Genomic DNA, 16,214 nt, shown 5'->3' on the forward strand with positions numbered 1-16,214 from the left:
CAGCCACCCTGTGTCCCCGGATGAAGAGGACAGACAGCCACCCCGTGTCCCCGGATGAAGAGGACAGACAGCCCCCCTCTGTCCCCGGATGAAGAGGACAGACAGCCCCCCTCTGTCCCCTGCTGCAGAGGACAGACAGCCACCCCGTGTCCCCTGCTCCAGAGGACAGACAGCCACCCTGTGTCCCCTGCTGCAGAGGACAGACAGCCACCCTGTGTCCCCTGCTGCAGAGGACAGACAGCCACCCTCTGTCCCCTGATGAAGAGGACAGACAGCCACCCCGTGTCCCCGGATGAAGAGGACAGACAGCCACCCCGTGTCCCCGGATGAAGAGGACAGACAGCCACCCTGTGTCCCCGGATGAAGAGGACAGACAGCCACCCCGTGTCCCCTGCTGCAGAGGACAGACAGCCACCCTGTGTCCCCTGCTGCAGAGGACAGACAGCCACCCTGTGTCCCCTGCTGCAGAGGACAGACAGCCACCCCGTGTCCCCTGCTGCAGAGGACAGACAGCCCCCCTCTGTCCCCGGATGAAGAGGACAGACAGCCACCCTGTGTCCCCGGATGAAGAGGACAGACAGCCACCCCGTGTCCCCGGATGAAGAGGACAGACAGCCACCCCGTGTCCCCGGATGAAGAGGACAGACAGCCACCCCGTGTCCCCTGCTGCAGAGGACAGACAGCCACCCTGTGTCCCCTGCTGCAGAGGACAGACAGCCCCCCTCTGTCCCCGGATGAAGAGGACAGACAGCCACCCTGTGTCCCCTGCTGCAGAGGACAGACAGCCACCCTGTGTCCCCGGATGAAGAGGACAGACAGCCACCCTGTGTCCCCTGCTGCAGAGGACAGACAGCCACCCTCTGTCCCCGGATGAAGAGGACAGACAGCCACCCTCTGTCCCCGGATGAAGAGGACAGACAGCCCCCGTCTGTCCCCTGCTGCAGGGACACCGCCTGGGCTGAGCAGCTGAGGCAGAGCCGGCCTGAAGCCGGCGCTGCTGTTTTGCCTCCCTGTTTTTGTGGCTCTGACAGTCCGCGCTGTTTGTCCCGTGCTTCCTCCTTGCTGCATCCCAGGCCATCTCTGTGAGACAGATCCAAGGCTCTGTGGAGGGAAGAACAAGTGATTCTGTGGGGATTTAAATGATCTCCCCAGCTGCCTGAGGAGCTGCTGTGAAGGTGAGCTGAGAGTGCTCATCCAGCTGTGCTCCAGCCCCGTCCTCACACGCTCACCACAGCTGGATTTCACAAGAGCCCCCGGGGCAGAGTGCAGCCGCTGGGTTTCAAAACACTAGCAGAATGTTTGGGCCTAATTCTTTGAGGAGGATTTAATTTTCTTAATGAGTCTGAGTAAAATCATTAGCTTTCAGAGTGGCACAGGGAACACTTTGGGAGATTTTATGAGGTATGCTTCAGCATAGCAAAACAACACAAAGTCACACTAGTTGGACATGTGATCTCAGAAGAGATGGAACTGTTTTTCTGATATCTCTACTGCACAGTGTGTTTTAAAATACTGAGCAAACAAATCACACTGATTGATTTTACTGCACCAGAAATTATACAAAAATTTTTTCTTTACAATATAATTGATATTCCATTTCATGTCATGATTTTACCATAAACACCCATACTGAAGGACCTTTACCCCTGGAATCAAGTAAGGAATTACTTTGGAAAGTGTAAAAGTGAGAATCTTCTGCCTTTGGAGCCAGGTCCTTCTCAGTGTTCACTCAGCATATACCATTTTCTTGCTCTGTTTCAGTGGCCAAAAATAAGGAACCTACTCTCTGGAAAATGACTGTGCCTGCATGAACTGCATCGGCCACGAGTCCAGCACTTCTGGGGTCCAGGTGAAGGCAGCATGACTGGGTTGTGTCACTCTCCACGCCACTCCCTGCCTGTCTCACCCTTGTGACACTTTCCCTGCCCTGACTGGTCACACTCACGCTCTGCCAGCTGCCTGGCCTCTCAGCAGAACGCTGCTCTTGTGCAAGCAGCAGGCTGGTGCAATCTCAGCGGGAAGCAGGAGGCCCATGGGAGCAGTGGCACCCTGCAGAACAGGGTAAAACACTCCCTGAAATAACCCTGAGTATGACCTGCTGTAAAAACCAGCCCTCCTGGAGTTTATTCCTCATTGCCTCGTGCCTGGCAGCAAAGAACACGACCCTTGCAAAATCAGCCCCGACGGAGGTGGCAGGGAGCCACAGGAAAGGTAGCACTTCAGGCTAGCACTCCCTTCCCCCTGCTCTAACCCTTATAATCAAATATCAAAAAGAATGAAAACAAACTGTGGCTGCAGCCAGTGGTGCATTACATTTTCTGTTCTCACCAGCACATTTCATAGGTCACTGTTTGGCCAATGAAACATAACACGGTGTTCCTTCACCACTTCCCCCTTGTGCCTCTGTTTAGATTTGAAAACAGGTATCTTCTCCCAAGTGAAATACTTTTAACTACTGAACTTCACAGAAAAAGAAGGTCACAAGCTGACTCATCAGCAGGCTGGACTCTTAAGGAGCCTGGACAGGACATCAGGGCACGTAAGTTATAAATGCCAGGTACAGAGATACTCACCACCCAGGGAAACAGGTGTGTGTGTTCTTAAGGTTTCCTGTGATTTATGAAGTAACAAACATATTATGCCAGGCCAAAATGTCCTGGGCCTCATCTTCCACTGCTTATGATCTTGTACATGTATATACATCTTCTACAGCCCATGCACAGAGTGAGCTTTCAAATAAATCAGAGTAGAAGGGGTCATGTCCCTTGGTGTGAGGCATAAACACACAACAGTTGACTTTTAGAAGCTGACCTGCTAAGTTCACTGTGAGTGAGAAGGACAGTTGCTAAAAAGAGTCTAAGACTTTATCCAAACAATTTGTATTCCAAGCATTCAAAATACAGAAAAAAATCTCCTTTGCAGTTACTATTTGGCACCACCACCTGGATGCTCTAAGGAACTAAAATTGAGATTTTTTTTTTAAATTTTTTTTTTACTGCTTAAAACTGGAAATACCAGCAGCATGATCCTGTGGTTTATAGTTCTGTGCTTTATTTTGCCTTGCTGGTAATGTATAAATACCTGGTCCCTTCTGCACAAGAAGGGGACCCTGCAAGAAAAACAGGGTATTCTGTTCATACCCTACAAGAACAGAAGAAAGCTGTTAGAAATCAGCATATCAGCTCACAGGATTTTTTACAAAGGCCAAATTTATACTTTTTTACTGTTACAAGTACTTGGCATGTTTCATTTCTTTGGTGTAATATATAAGGTGAGCAAAATATGAGCACAACACATAATTCCATTTCTTTCTGTAAGAGGATGTACTAGAAGTGAGCTCAGGGATGCACAACCTCAGTCCTCAATGAAGAGCAGTACATCACGTGTTCTTCATCATCATCATGTGTTCATCAGTCGCCCAGCAGTGTTCTGCTGCCCTTATCCCTCTGCCAGGGGTGATAAATGCCATGAAAGGAAATTGAAGTGACTTCCTGCAGATTCAGCACAGGTGTGGTGGTGGCAGGAGATTGCATCTCTCCTCCCAGTGCTGGAGCCAAAACTCCTGCACACAGAAGTCCTTTTGTCTGGAACCGGGTCCTCCTCTCTGCTTTGAAAGGTGAAGTGGTTCTGCTGCAAGCACAGCAAGAGAGGGGTAAGCAGCTGCATGAGATGCCAAGTTTTATGCCCAGGGAGCTCAACATCACCATCCCTCCTCGCAGCAACTCTTGGTGTGACCCTAAAGTTTTCAGGATGATTTCCCCTCCTCGGGCTGAGGAGTGTGTGGCAGCCCTGAGGAAGCAGGTCAAGTGGCACTGTGACAAGGACTGGGGATGGAAAAGGATTAGAGAGGCTGAGTCAGTTATCATAAGCAATGATTAACTTCAGGGTTCTCTGCTTTTGGCACTCAGATCATGTAGAATCATGGGATTAGTGCAGGGCCAGCCAGCCTCGTGTCTGGGCCCTTCCCTTCATAGCAGGCAGCAAGGAGGAGACCGACCCAGCCAGCAGAGGAAAACGTGAGAGCTGAAAATGCACAAAAGCTATTCACAATAACTTCTGCCTCACCGCAAGCACTGCTGTAGCTGTAAACAAATAAACTATAAAATTTGGCACAAGAAGGGCCCAGGACTGGACTAGCAGGAATGCAGATCAAGATTAATGCGCACTGGCAGAGCTACCCAGAGAAACATGCATGGCACCTGTCCCTGTGGTGCCTGCCTTGAGCTGGGGACACTAATCCCCTGCTTTCACAGCCACAGAGTTCAAACCTGCAGTTTAAAACAACACCTTGGGCACTGGAAACTGTTTTGAGGGAGACTTTGCTGAAAAGGAAAAACATACATTCACGGGACAAGCCAGCTGAGTAAGAAAGCAATATGTATTCATGAATGTTTGCAGGGGAAGGACCTTACCTGTGCTTTGGAATATATGTGTGTGTATAAGACTAGGTATGTTCTGTGTGTTGATAACAGGATAAGCATTAAAAGATATGACAAGAAAGATAAGGGCTTTTTACAGTTCCAGCCACCTGAGGTGATACATGGTTCATTCCAGAAAACCTTCTCAATTTCTGCCTGGGGTGTGCTGCTGGATTGAGGGCAGAAATACCTCGCCTGGATGGGATGATGGAGGACCTGAAGCCTTGCTGACAAATACCAGCAATAGGCATCTGATTAGTTAGATGCCATTATTCAACCACTCTTAAATAACTATGACACCATTGCAGCCACTAATCCTTTCTGAGAAAGACAAGAAAGCATTAATTGGGTGACTGCTGCTGACTGTACTTTCTTTGGGACTGAATGTACTGCCGTGTTTGTCGTGCTCTTTTCCTTCCTGAAATATTCCTCACTAAGCCCTAACTCTATTAATGTCAAAACTCCTACTAATTTTAGTGGGTCTAGAATAAACCTTTTTTTCCCCCATCAGCTAAGAACAACTCCCTCAAAAGACAGGGGAGGGAACAGATACAGAATTTTGTAGCTATGTCTCACATTAGGATAATACTTTTTTCATCTTTTCACATGAATTTGTCTTGAACACAGTAACAGGTAACTACAAACATAGCAGCTCTCAATCCCTAATAAACTCCATCTTCTTATGTAAAATATATTCTGAGAAAAGCATTAATTGTGGGCAGAGTATGTTAAGCCTGAAAACTTTTCAGTGTTTTTCATTTCTTTTAAAACAGATTCAGAAAATTTCTGGACAAACCATCAGAGATATTTTTGTGGGTTTTGGGGATAATGGACTCTGGAGTGAAAAAAGCAGAGCAGTCTAGAATGGAAAGTCCATAGTAACTACTGTACGTGGTTTTGGAATACCCATGTAAAATTGGAAATAGTTTTAAATACAGTAGGAGGTTCCTAATTTCGTTTCTCTTGAGGAAAATAACAGATGTGCAGCTGCTGTAGAAACAGCGGGCAGCAGTGTCCCGGTGTGTCCACAGCCCGGGGACCCCCACTAGATGGGGACATTTCCACAGGACATTCCTGGCTCCTCGGCAGCGCTCAGAGAGCCACACCTGCACCAACGCCAGCTCATTCACCTTTCCGATTCTCCACTTTTGGACAGGATCGGCGTTAATTTGTTATAAGTACTAATTCAGGGCAGTAACTAATTCAGTTTGGGGCAGGCTTTCTGTTTAAAGAGCAGCCAATCCAAATAATTTTTTTTACATGAGGCCAGATGAGCTGGTCACACACAAGAGCACACACATATTTGCACGTGTGGGTGCATTCAAGAGCCTAAATGGAGTGAAAATCCCACTGCTCCTTAGCTGGAGTAAGTTCTACACCTTTTGAAAGTTAGGCAACTCAGACATGTGAGACTTTGGGCACAGACTAGTTTTTCAATGGTCTTCTGGTTTTCATTAAAACGAGATTTAAACTCAGTTATACATTTCAGAAGAATTTGAATAATACTTCTAAAAGGTTTGCTTGAAAATCAGAAACTTCCATTTTGTGTATGTGTAAAATCCTTTTCTACAGCCCAGTATTTTCCAGTCTGTAAGAATCTGGTCTCTGTGCAATGGTAACAAGGCCTACATGGGGTAGTCACTTATTCTGATAATAAGAAACTACAGAAATGTTGAGTTTTATGAGGTCCTTTTTTGTTCACAGGTGCTAGCATCAGAACATGGAAATATACCTTATTTTCACCCTATGTTTTGATTTGGGGATCTGCTAGAGATCCCTTTCAGTTTGCAAGATTCACAGAACCATTTAGGTTGGAAGATACCTCCAAGATGGTCCGTCTCTTAACCCAGCACTGGCAAATCCCAGTAAACCTTGTCTTTAAGTGCCACATCTACACATCCTCTAAATCCCTTCAGGCATGACAATTCCACCATTTCCCTGGGCGGTCTGACCACCCTTTCAGTGAAGACTTGTTTCCTAATATCCCACCTAAACCTCCTCTGAGGCAGCTTGAGCTCCCATCCCTCCTTGCCTGGGAGGAGAGGCCAATCCCCACCTGGCCACAGCCTCATTTCAGGCAGTTCTAGAGAGTGAGAAGGTCTCCCCTCAGCCCCTTTTCCTCCAGACTGAGCACACATAGTCATGATTTAAAAGATTTCTGTCTTCTCTTACCAGTATTTTATCTGCGCTCTCTCTGCCTTTCTGTCCTCCTGATGTGTCATACCCAAAATAACCGAAGAAGGAATTGTTTGGTATTTCTTGAAGTCACTTTCAATAAAAATTGAAATCTTTCTGTGAGCCTCAGGGAAACCAGGTCGTGCATGAGATCCACAGGTCCTGCATGAATTTCACACACTCCACAGCACAACACAGATTCCAGAGACCTAGGAAGTCATCACAAATACCACTGAGCTGAATCACTGCAGAAATGTTATCTTTGTTAACTATTTATTCCCTAAATAGTCTTTGTTAACTATTTATTCCCTAACTATTTATTCCCTTAACTATTTATTCCCTAAATGTTATCTTTGTTAACTATTTATTCCCTAAATGTTATCTTTGTTAACTATTTATTATTTCCTCACACCTACAAACTGGATAAGAGCACAGGAACCCACACCTCACTATCAACAGGGACACACTGCTCTTTTTTTTGGTCTCACATCTTTTCCATCACACTGATAACTGTGGATTTCTGCCAGCTGCAAGCAGTTCTTGGCTGGCATTTGAGAAATAACTCAGCTGGTGACTGGGAAAAGTATGTAGGGATGATCCATCAGAACAAATTAACTCCTTGGTCTCTGCTGTATTTCTGTGACACTTTTCTTTTAGTATCAGGTGTGATTCAGATTCTCTGAAGTGCTTTCTTTTGTCCCCCTCTTAGTTTATTTATTCAGAAGCATCTCAAACGGCAAATTGGAGGCATGCTTTAAGCTACAGGATGTATAAAACCCCCCAACTTACAACCCCATCTCCTTGTTTGTACACAGCACAAGTAAGAAAACTGACAATGTATCCACAGCCTGCAGTTTTTCTGAAATAAACCATCAGTCAGTAATCCATGCAAGTTTAATTCTGGACAACTTTCCAGTAGCAGTGATATAACCCAGTGGAACTACTAGGAACCATTGTCCAAGACAACCGAAACAAAATTTTTATTTTAAAGCAGGGTGCTCTCTGTAACATCACGTTTTCAGTGAAGTGTTTGCTCAGTCTCTTTTTGTTTTTATCAGCAAACTGCTACTTCTTCAAACTGTAATATCCCATTAACTTAAAATAATTAAAATAGCAAGTGCTGTGGGGAACATCTTATGTCTCAGTTTGACTATACACCATTGGAAGAAAATAATCAGAAGCTCTGTTTTAAAGGTTTCTCTCGATAATTATAATTAATGTAATGAAGTTTCTTGATAATTACATGTTCTTAAAAAAACCCCAAAAAACGAACTAAATTAACTTCATGCATGTGCGATGCTGAGCTTCCTTCTCTGAGACCAAAATACCATGGGTGAAAGCCTGCAGTGAAGTAGGCAGAGGGTATGAGATACAAACTACAAAAAAGAGACCACCATAATCCCAGTCCAGCAGCTGTGACCAAAGTAACAAAGGTCAGCCCAGGGGAGAGGCAGGATGGCAACACGAGGGGTGTACAGTTCAGCAGCCTTTGCATTAAGGCAGGGATGAGTCTGTGGTGCCGCCCTCTGGGACACACTCAGACATCAGGGAGATCAGCTCTGCAGTTCAGCAGAGGTTACAGAACACCCCAGATTAAAAACCACTTTTGTTTTCCAGCCCTGCAGAGCTGGAAAGAGAATGGCGCACAGCAGCTGAGAACTAGCTCAAAGCAGCTCATGAATTATAGACAAGAGTAAAGACAATCATTTGTAATGAGTAATTTTTAACACTGGCATTCACCAAAAAGATATTGCTCAGTAGAAAATGCTTTTGTTACAGCTTTGTTGTGTTCCACACTGCAAGTGTGACCTTCTCTTATCTTTTTACAAAAATGCTACCAGTATCATGGTTTGTGCTGTTCAACAAGTCTCATTCTCACAGCTCCTTATCACACAAGTACATCTTTATCCTTCCACATCATTCCCACCATGGGAGAGAGTGAAACAGTTTTAATCAAATTCCTCAGGGCCTACAACTGTTTTGAATGTCATTTAAAAGCCATTCTCACCAGCTGCATAGCTGTAGAGATACCAGTGATCTCAGACCAGGCTTAGGTCCAGCAATGAGCTGGGTGTGTGGCATGGATCAGCCTTCAGCCACCCCCTACCCTCATTTCAATTATCCCAGAAGAAACCAGAGAGAGACTGTGACTGAAATGGGGAAAAAAAAAAAATCAGAACGGATTCAATATTACAGTGCTGCAAAAGTAGATAACTTAGTGTGAAACCCTTTTTTTTCCATGACTCACCCAGTCCATGCAGCAAATACACACAAATCCACCCACTTCTGTGAATTATGCTGGAAAGAAACATGTGTATCTTAAAATTACATAGGAAAACCTGTCCTTTGAATAGCATATTATTTTGCTAATACAACATTGAGATAGATGGCTTATTAAGCTATCTTTTAGCTTATTAAGCCACCTTTATTGCCCCAAATTGCCCCAATATTGTAGCCTTCTGGGAAATGAGACACAAGTGTGTCTGCCCCTTGCTATTTTGGTACCACATATGCATACCAGAAGGATGAAGGATATAGCAGGATCAGAAATTGGGCTTTGCTTTTGCAGGATTTGACAGGTCAGTGACGGTGAAAGTGTTTGTCTGACTGGAGGCTTGGGAGCAGTTAGTCAGAGATATAAGCAAGGCTGCAGCCTTGTGAAGTGGAGAAGCTCAAGTATTGAATGTTTTATTCCAGCTCAGTGACAGTGACATGTCCCCAGTCAGCTCCTGGCCACAGGGCTGCCTGCCTGAGGCTGTGTCAGCCTAGGAAAAAAGTGAGGACTCAGCTTGCAAATCACAAACATTGAAATATGGAAGGGTATAAAAATCAAAGATTCCTTGCATGCCCAGAGTATTTTTGCTCTGATAAGAAGAAAACAGAAACTTCTGGCTGCAGCATTTACTTTATTACTCATTTATTTCTGCAGCAAGATGTGTTTTCATGGCACAGATACAACAGAATTGTCAGGTGATATAGCCCAGGTTAAGGATTACCAAAGCCCAAATAAATGAAACCTCTTTTTATTTCCTTCCCAGATTTTGTTCAAGTACAGATGATAGGAAAAAAAAAAAAGAAAAAAAAAAGAAAGAAAGAGAGGTCTTTTTCATAAATTTTTTAAAAAAGGGTCTTTACACAAAATTGAATTACATTTCTACAGTGTTTTGTCCTTCTTGTTTCTTACTGCTCTGCAGGAACTACTGTTTCCTGCCACCACCACCATACAAGTCAGACAGCTCTCAGGGGTCTGTGGTTGCTGTCCCCTTTGCTGGTGCCAAACTCCCTGTTGGGTCAGGACAGGCTGTGCACAGTCAATATTCCATGCTGCAGCTGGAGGGGCAACTAAACCCTGAAGCATTCAGGGTTTTGGTGCAGCAAGCATCAAACCTCGTGGTGAATGCAAAGGTTTCACACCAATGTAGGAAACTCTTCCATCAGCATATGAAGCTGACACACCCCACAAGGGGCAAGGATACAACCTGTAATCTGTTGATGTTCAGAAGCCCAGAAAGATGCTCAAAGAACCTGAAATAAAAAGTAGGCTCTTGGAAGACTAACACACCTCCAAAGGCCAGGGAAGTCACACTACTCTAAACCAGAAAGGCTTCATAGGTGAAAAGAATGTGCTTTGAAATGTGCCCAGAAAATGACTCAGTCACCTCAGTGCCATGAGTCCTTCCCTGCACTGCCCCTGAGAAGTTGTCTCACACCTGCTCTGCACCCCTGATCTCATCTCCAGAAAGTTGCCATGATTGATTTTGCTGCAGGCTGACAACTGTGCTGATTCATTGGTTTATTTTGAAGTATGACTGTGTTTGAATCAGTCACTGATTTCCAGGCTGTGTCAGACACGTCATGTTCGCTCAGTTTCCCCAGATTCTCTCTCTTTTGAGAAAATGGTGATTTCTTTTACCCCTATATTCATTTTGGGGAAATCCTGGGTGTTTCTTCCTCTCTTGAATAAGCCCATAATAAAGTGGCCATTGGTAATGCTTTTGAGATATTCTTGATGAATTTTCTTCTCTGATTAATTGCCTTCTCTCCACAACTTGTACTTTTCCTCCCAGTTATTCCCTACAGCTTAAGGGGCATTCTGCTTTTCAGCAGGCATTGTGATTCTATTGCCTTTCCTTTGTTTAAAGCCTAGTCCCATCATCAGCCTTTCTTTTACTCTTTCTGACAGCCTGTTTCTAATGACAAATCCCGTGTTTCGAAGCAAACTCTTTCTACCCATCCTTCCTCTTCCTGTGCTTGCACAAGTGTGATGATCATTTCTAGCAATATTTTAGGGTCAATGACAGCCTCCATGTTCCAGGAGCTTTGGCCAGATGGCTTTCATGGTATCTCTTGTTTATTTTCACGGTTCTTGCAGCAATTCTTGTTGCCGTTGCTACCCACATGCCACTCCTCTAGCACATTTTATCCAGCACATTTTATCTCTCCTTTATGCCATTGTGAAGTCAGTGTCACCTAGGGGTTCTTTTTGCATGAGGTTGGCAGGCCCTGTTCCTTTACTGTGACCACAAAAATTCACTCCACAGTAGCACTTTGGCCCACTTGTATCCAAGCATTTCAAAATAACTTGTTTTAATTTTCACAGTTTTGTTTTGTCCTTGCCTCTGCCCCTGACCCTTCCTGATTCTTAAACTCAGGCCTCCATTGAAAGTGGAATCCTCCCTTGCATTGAACTACCCAGAAGTGTTTGATTTTTTAAAAAAATTAGGATGCTTATGAAAACCTTTCCCTGCAGATGACTCAGTCTCAATTCTGATATCTCAGTAGATTTATGGGTTTTTTACATAAACAACAAAAATTTCACGTCAAAAACTACAAAGGCTACCACAACCCATTACTTTCAATTTTTAAAAATCTTGAATTTAAAAGAAAATTGCTTTAAAATGTTTTTTGTTCACAATGAACTTGTGTTAAAGAAGTATAACAGTTCCAACAGGATGAGATAATTTGAACTTAGAGAGGGATGTGCTTCAGGGTTTGAGTTTTTTTTGCAGATGGTATTCCATATAGATTATGAACTTTCCCCTCCATATTTCAATAGGAACTTATTTAAGCATCTTGCCAGGAAAATATTGGGAAAAAAAAAAAGCTGGAAAAAGGAAACCAAATTCACTGATAAGAGCTAAAGTAAAAAAACCTACTAACGCGAGAAAAATGGATTATATAATGATTCACAAAGTCAAGCAAGTCGAGATGGAGGGGGCACCTAGATTTCCTTAATGAAATGCATTTCTTTGTTCTGAAGCACTCCGTGGCTTTTTCTTGTGTGTTTTGACAAAGACCACGTGCAAGTCAAATATCAGTGTGGCAGTGACTTTGCACTGGCTCTTGCAGCTCTGAAGATTCACAGTCAGCTGAGAGCACTGGCTGGCCCTGCCTTGAGCAAAGGGAATAGACCACCTTTGATTTATGGATTTTAAAAGTCAGATCTTTCCAAATGGAGGATTCATGTGTTTTTGTAGCCTCGGGGAAGCAGCCAGCTGTGAATGGCTAACCTTTATTGTGGGATTTCTGTTCTTCTTCATGTAAGACACAAACTTATTCACCATAACAACCACTACAAACGGTGTGGCATGAAACAGTAAAAATGAAAAAAGGCAGCAATACCCATCTTTGAAGCAATATTAATTCAAGCCAGCTTCAATTCCATAATGGAAAGATGTACAAAATATTGTAATTCATAACGGCAGGCAATTTTAAGCTGGAAATGTTGAAGTTGTTCCTCTTATGTGGGAATAAATAATGGCAAATTATTTATAAAAATAAAAGAAATCTATGAAAGTACAATGCCTGATATTGGCTTGGATTTTGTTCTGGCTTTTGTGACATTAACAATGTGATGTTAGATACACACAGGATGTAAAATAGCAAATGGGAAATCAGAGTATATGAGTGATTTTTTACAAGGTTTTATCACTTTGTTTGCATTTTTCTTTATTTTGAAATGACAATGATATTAAACTAAGTTTTGACTATGTAATAAACAAGAAAATTTGAATAATAACACTCACAGGGTATTAATTAGAATGACCTATTTTTTATGTCTTAATGAATTAAAACTTATGGTTTTGATGATTTAATATATAATTTTGTAGTCCTCCTAACTTCATAAATGTTTATGATATTGCTAAACATCAGGAGGTACAGTATTCCAGTCCCAGTTTTCTTAACCACAAAGTCTTAAAAGCATGAAATACTACCACAGTCCTCACGAGGGTGTTTGTGGCTGTGGATTGTCAGTTGATGCTCTCCCCACTCTCCAGGAAAAACGTGCTCACTTGTGTAAAGAGAATTAACTTTTTCCTTCATCAGACAATATTGTACTTCCTGGGAAGTTGGAAACAAAAAGGCATGCAGGAGTTTTAGAGCATTAACTGATTGCATAGAATCAGAGAACATTGGTAAGGGAAAGCATTCTTACAGCTCCTTAGAGACCTTAACAACTGTTAACCTGCCACTGCCAAACCCACCACTAAATCACATCCCTGAGTGCCACATCTGCATATCTGAGTGCACATGGACAGTATGTTTGAGAAGCAAAAGGATTCCCATCCATCGCCATGGGCTTATGCATTACAAGTAAAAATAAATACTTTCTGAAAACTTTCAGAGCCTTTGTGCCACACAACGTTATTTTAAATGGAGGCAAAGTCTTGGAGAGGCATTTTGGGTGTCTAGGCCAGGTACTAGAGTGCAGCTGCCTGCTTGCAAATATGATGTGCCCTTGTGATAGCAGAAGAGAGCCCTTACCAGGCTGTGCAGTCTGTGTAAGCCAGAGAAAATTCAACATGCTGTATTTCTGTGGGCTGAAAAGCAGATCCAGGTTAGAGGTTTCATCTGGTCTCCTGTTGTCACAGCTCTGATAAGGTCAGGGAGGTGACTCACTGCTCCATCTGCTCTGGTCATGAGGAACCCACACAATGCAAGGCACACTAAGGAAAAAGCACGGGGCATTAGTTGGGTCTTCACCAGTTAAAACCTGGAGTACCTTAAACAGAAAATACACTCCACAAAGCAATACAAATGAGGTCAAAGTATGTTCCTATTTCAGATGTATACCTTCTGCCTTGCTAAACAATGAGCCATTAAATTGAACAATATTTGTATTTGTGTAATTCTGTTTTTCCTGAATAAAGTACAGCTGCCACATGAGGGCTGTGCTTGAGGAAACTGTCAAGAGCATACTGTGTGCTGGTAGGTCAGTGTTTAATGACTCCCTGACATATAATAATCCAACTAGTAGAAAATTTAAAATAATCCAGTAACTTAAAGTTCTTGTCCCAACATTTACAAGTTTCCACACTGCAAAACCTCGTATGAGTGGAAAGGCATTCTTACAACATCTTGCTATTCCTTTTTTCTGCAGCTGACAGATTGTCCACAGTACAATTGTTGGAGAGGGAAGACAGTAATTAAGTAAATTAGTAAATGGACATGCAAAAACCCAGATGTTTGAAACAGGGAAAACATAATATACCGTATCTAAATGAATAAACAATGTGTGGGAAAAAAATAAATCAAAGATGTACTCCCTGCCCTGCTGCTTTCAGGAACGTGGTCTTTTGTCTGCAAGCTCATCCAAGCAGAAGGTGATTTCTATTCTCCAGAATCACTGATTCAGATGATGCCTTTGACAAGAGTGCATTCCCCGTGACAGGGGGCTGGTTTTGCCTCAAATCCATCTCAAGGGGCTTGTATTGACACTGATCTAAGTTTTACAAATTCCTTTCATGCAATAGCTCTGAAATGTGCCTTTTCTAACTATGTGTGTATATATATGCTAAGATTATTCTGGCTAATTATGTTCATTCTAAATTAATAAATTAAGGCTTAAGAATAAATTATACTTTGGCAAAAAGATCATATGTGTTTTTGTGCCATATATGAGATGCTTTTTAGCTGTGTTAGTTCACCTCAGAAAAAGTTTAGCTCTCTGGGCTGCACCTTATAAAAATTTGTTATAGTTCAAAAGATATTCTCTGGCATCCATTACCTAACATCATTTTGGACAAGACTTTGTTCCAGCCCAATATAAGAACCTACTATTTATTGTTTGCTTTTCTACAGAAGCAGTATTTTCAATAAACGTGATTTTTTTTCCCACTGTAAAAAATCAGTAGAGAGAGCCTGGTTACAAGGGCTCCTTTGTATTAAATACAGATGAGTTTGGTTTGTTGCTTTTTTTTTTAATGTTATTTTATTTATTGGAGTGGTTGTCTCTGTCGCTTTAATCAAACAAGATAAAAAGAGTAGAACAAATGACCAGAAGAGATGATCAATATTACAAACTCCTTCTGATCCTCAGTTATTCTGTTTAGAGTGTAAGTCCCTCTGAAATTTATGGGAGTTTGGTTTGAGGTCCAAATTCACAAAGATATTACAAAGAAATATGTAGCTTCAGGTCCATTTCCTTGGAGTCTGATGACCTTTGGGAATTTGGGCCTCAGGCATTTTTTTTAATGTCTTCATTGTACCTAATCTAACATTCAGTTGCTGCTCAAAGCTGAGTTAAAATTCTAGATGTTACCTAAGTGTCACCTGTACACTGTCAATATTATTAAGCTGATTTGAGGCAGTGGATGAACTGGAAACCTTACTACAAAGGCAGAGGTGGAAAAGAGGAATACCTTGTTTAAATATTTCTCTGCCAACACAGTTTCATGTGCCATGCTTCCTGCGATGTGATGGAACACAGCTGAACTCTTAACTGATTCATGATAACTGGTAACATTCTTTATTCCTTACATTGTGTAGTACAAGAGGTTCGCATCCTAAAAAAAAGAAAGAAAATTAAAAAAAGAAAAGTCAGACTGTTGTACCAGTAAGCTGAGATTGATGGTGTGTTCAGAACGAGACCTTCTGTGGCACATGATGTGTGGTGGAAGATGGAGGGAAGGGCTTCCCTGTGGGGACGCAGGGACATCCCCAGCTCTGCTGCATGTCTGCTGGCACTCAGACCTGCCTGAAGCTGCCCTAGCCTGCCAGGAGCACTGGCTTTATACTGGTGATTATTGTAATAATGCACTTGCAGGAAATCTTCAGGACTTTCATAGTTTACCCACCACTACCTCTCACCCAGGCTCCACAATAAAATGAGACTTATAGGCCAGTTCTATCCCGGCACACCAGTGCTGTCCTGGAGCTGTGAGCTGACTGCAGCAAAAAGTGTCCGTGAAATTCTTGGGGCACAGCACAAGGAGGAAAAACGATGTGGAAAACGGGGAAGACACACAGAGATAAAAAAGGTGATACTGCCTGAATGTTTTTTAGAAAAAAAATTGGAGGCAATTAGTCAGAGCGGGGTGCTGGCCAGCCCGATGCAGGTCGTGAGGCGAGAGCATCTCTTGAGAGCCTTCGCTGGAAAGCAAAGCACACGACGGAGCTGCCACGCAGCTCGCACCGTCCCCTTCCTACCAACGGGAGGAAGAAGGTCTCGGCTCTGAAGGGGAAGCTCGCCCTGCTCCTTCCCCTCAGCACCTCTCCCTGCCTGCTCCCCGCTCGCAGGGCGGGGGCTCCGGCGGGGCCTGCGGCTCCGCCCGCCCGGGCCGGGCCCGCCCGCCGGCGCTGAGGGACAGCGGCAGCGCCGAGAGGCAGCGGGGCCAGCGG

General features: G+C 43.4%; 1 long non-coding RNA gene across 9 annotated transcripts; it reads right to left on the reverse strand.

Moving 5' to 3' along the window:
- Positions 1-906: 906 nt before the first annotated feature.
- LOC135303906 (uncharacterized) lies at positions 907-16,129 on the reverse strand. 9 transcript variants are annotated; one of them, XR_010365319.1, is made up of 7 exons: positions 16,023-16,129; positions 15,236-15,379; positions 13,359-13,540; positions 12,809-12,935; positions 8,842-8,891; positions 6,591-6,802; positions 907-1,101 (listed from the first exon to the last, which is right to left on the reverse strand). It is a non-coding gene; the product is annotated as an uncharacterized LOC135303906 (long non-coding RNA). The 9 variants fall into 9 exon arrangements; XR_010365315.1 differs by lacking the exon at positions 16,023-16,129 and adding an exon at positions 15,684-15,865; XR_010365316.1 differs by lacking the exon at positions 16,023-16,129 and having other exon boundaries at positions 13,359-13,414; positions 13,494-13,540; positions 15,236-15,865.
- Positions 16,130-16,214: the final 85 nt, after the last annotated feature.

Source organism: Passer domesticus, chromosome 6 (genome assembly GCF_036417665.1).
Source record: "Passer domesticus isolate bPasDom1 chromosome 6, bPasDom1.hap1, whole genome shotgun sequence".
NCBI lineage: Eukaryota > Metazoa > Chordata > Aves > Passeriformes > Passeridae > Passer > Passer domesticus.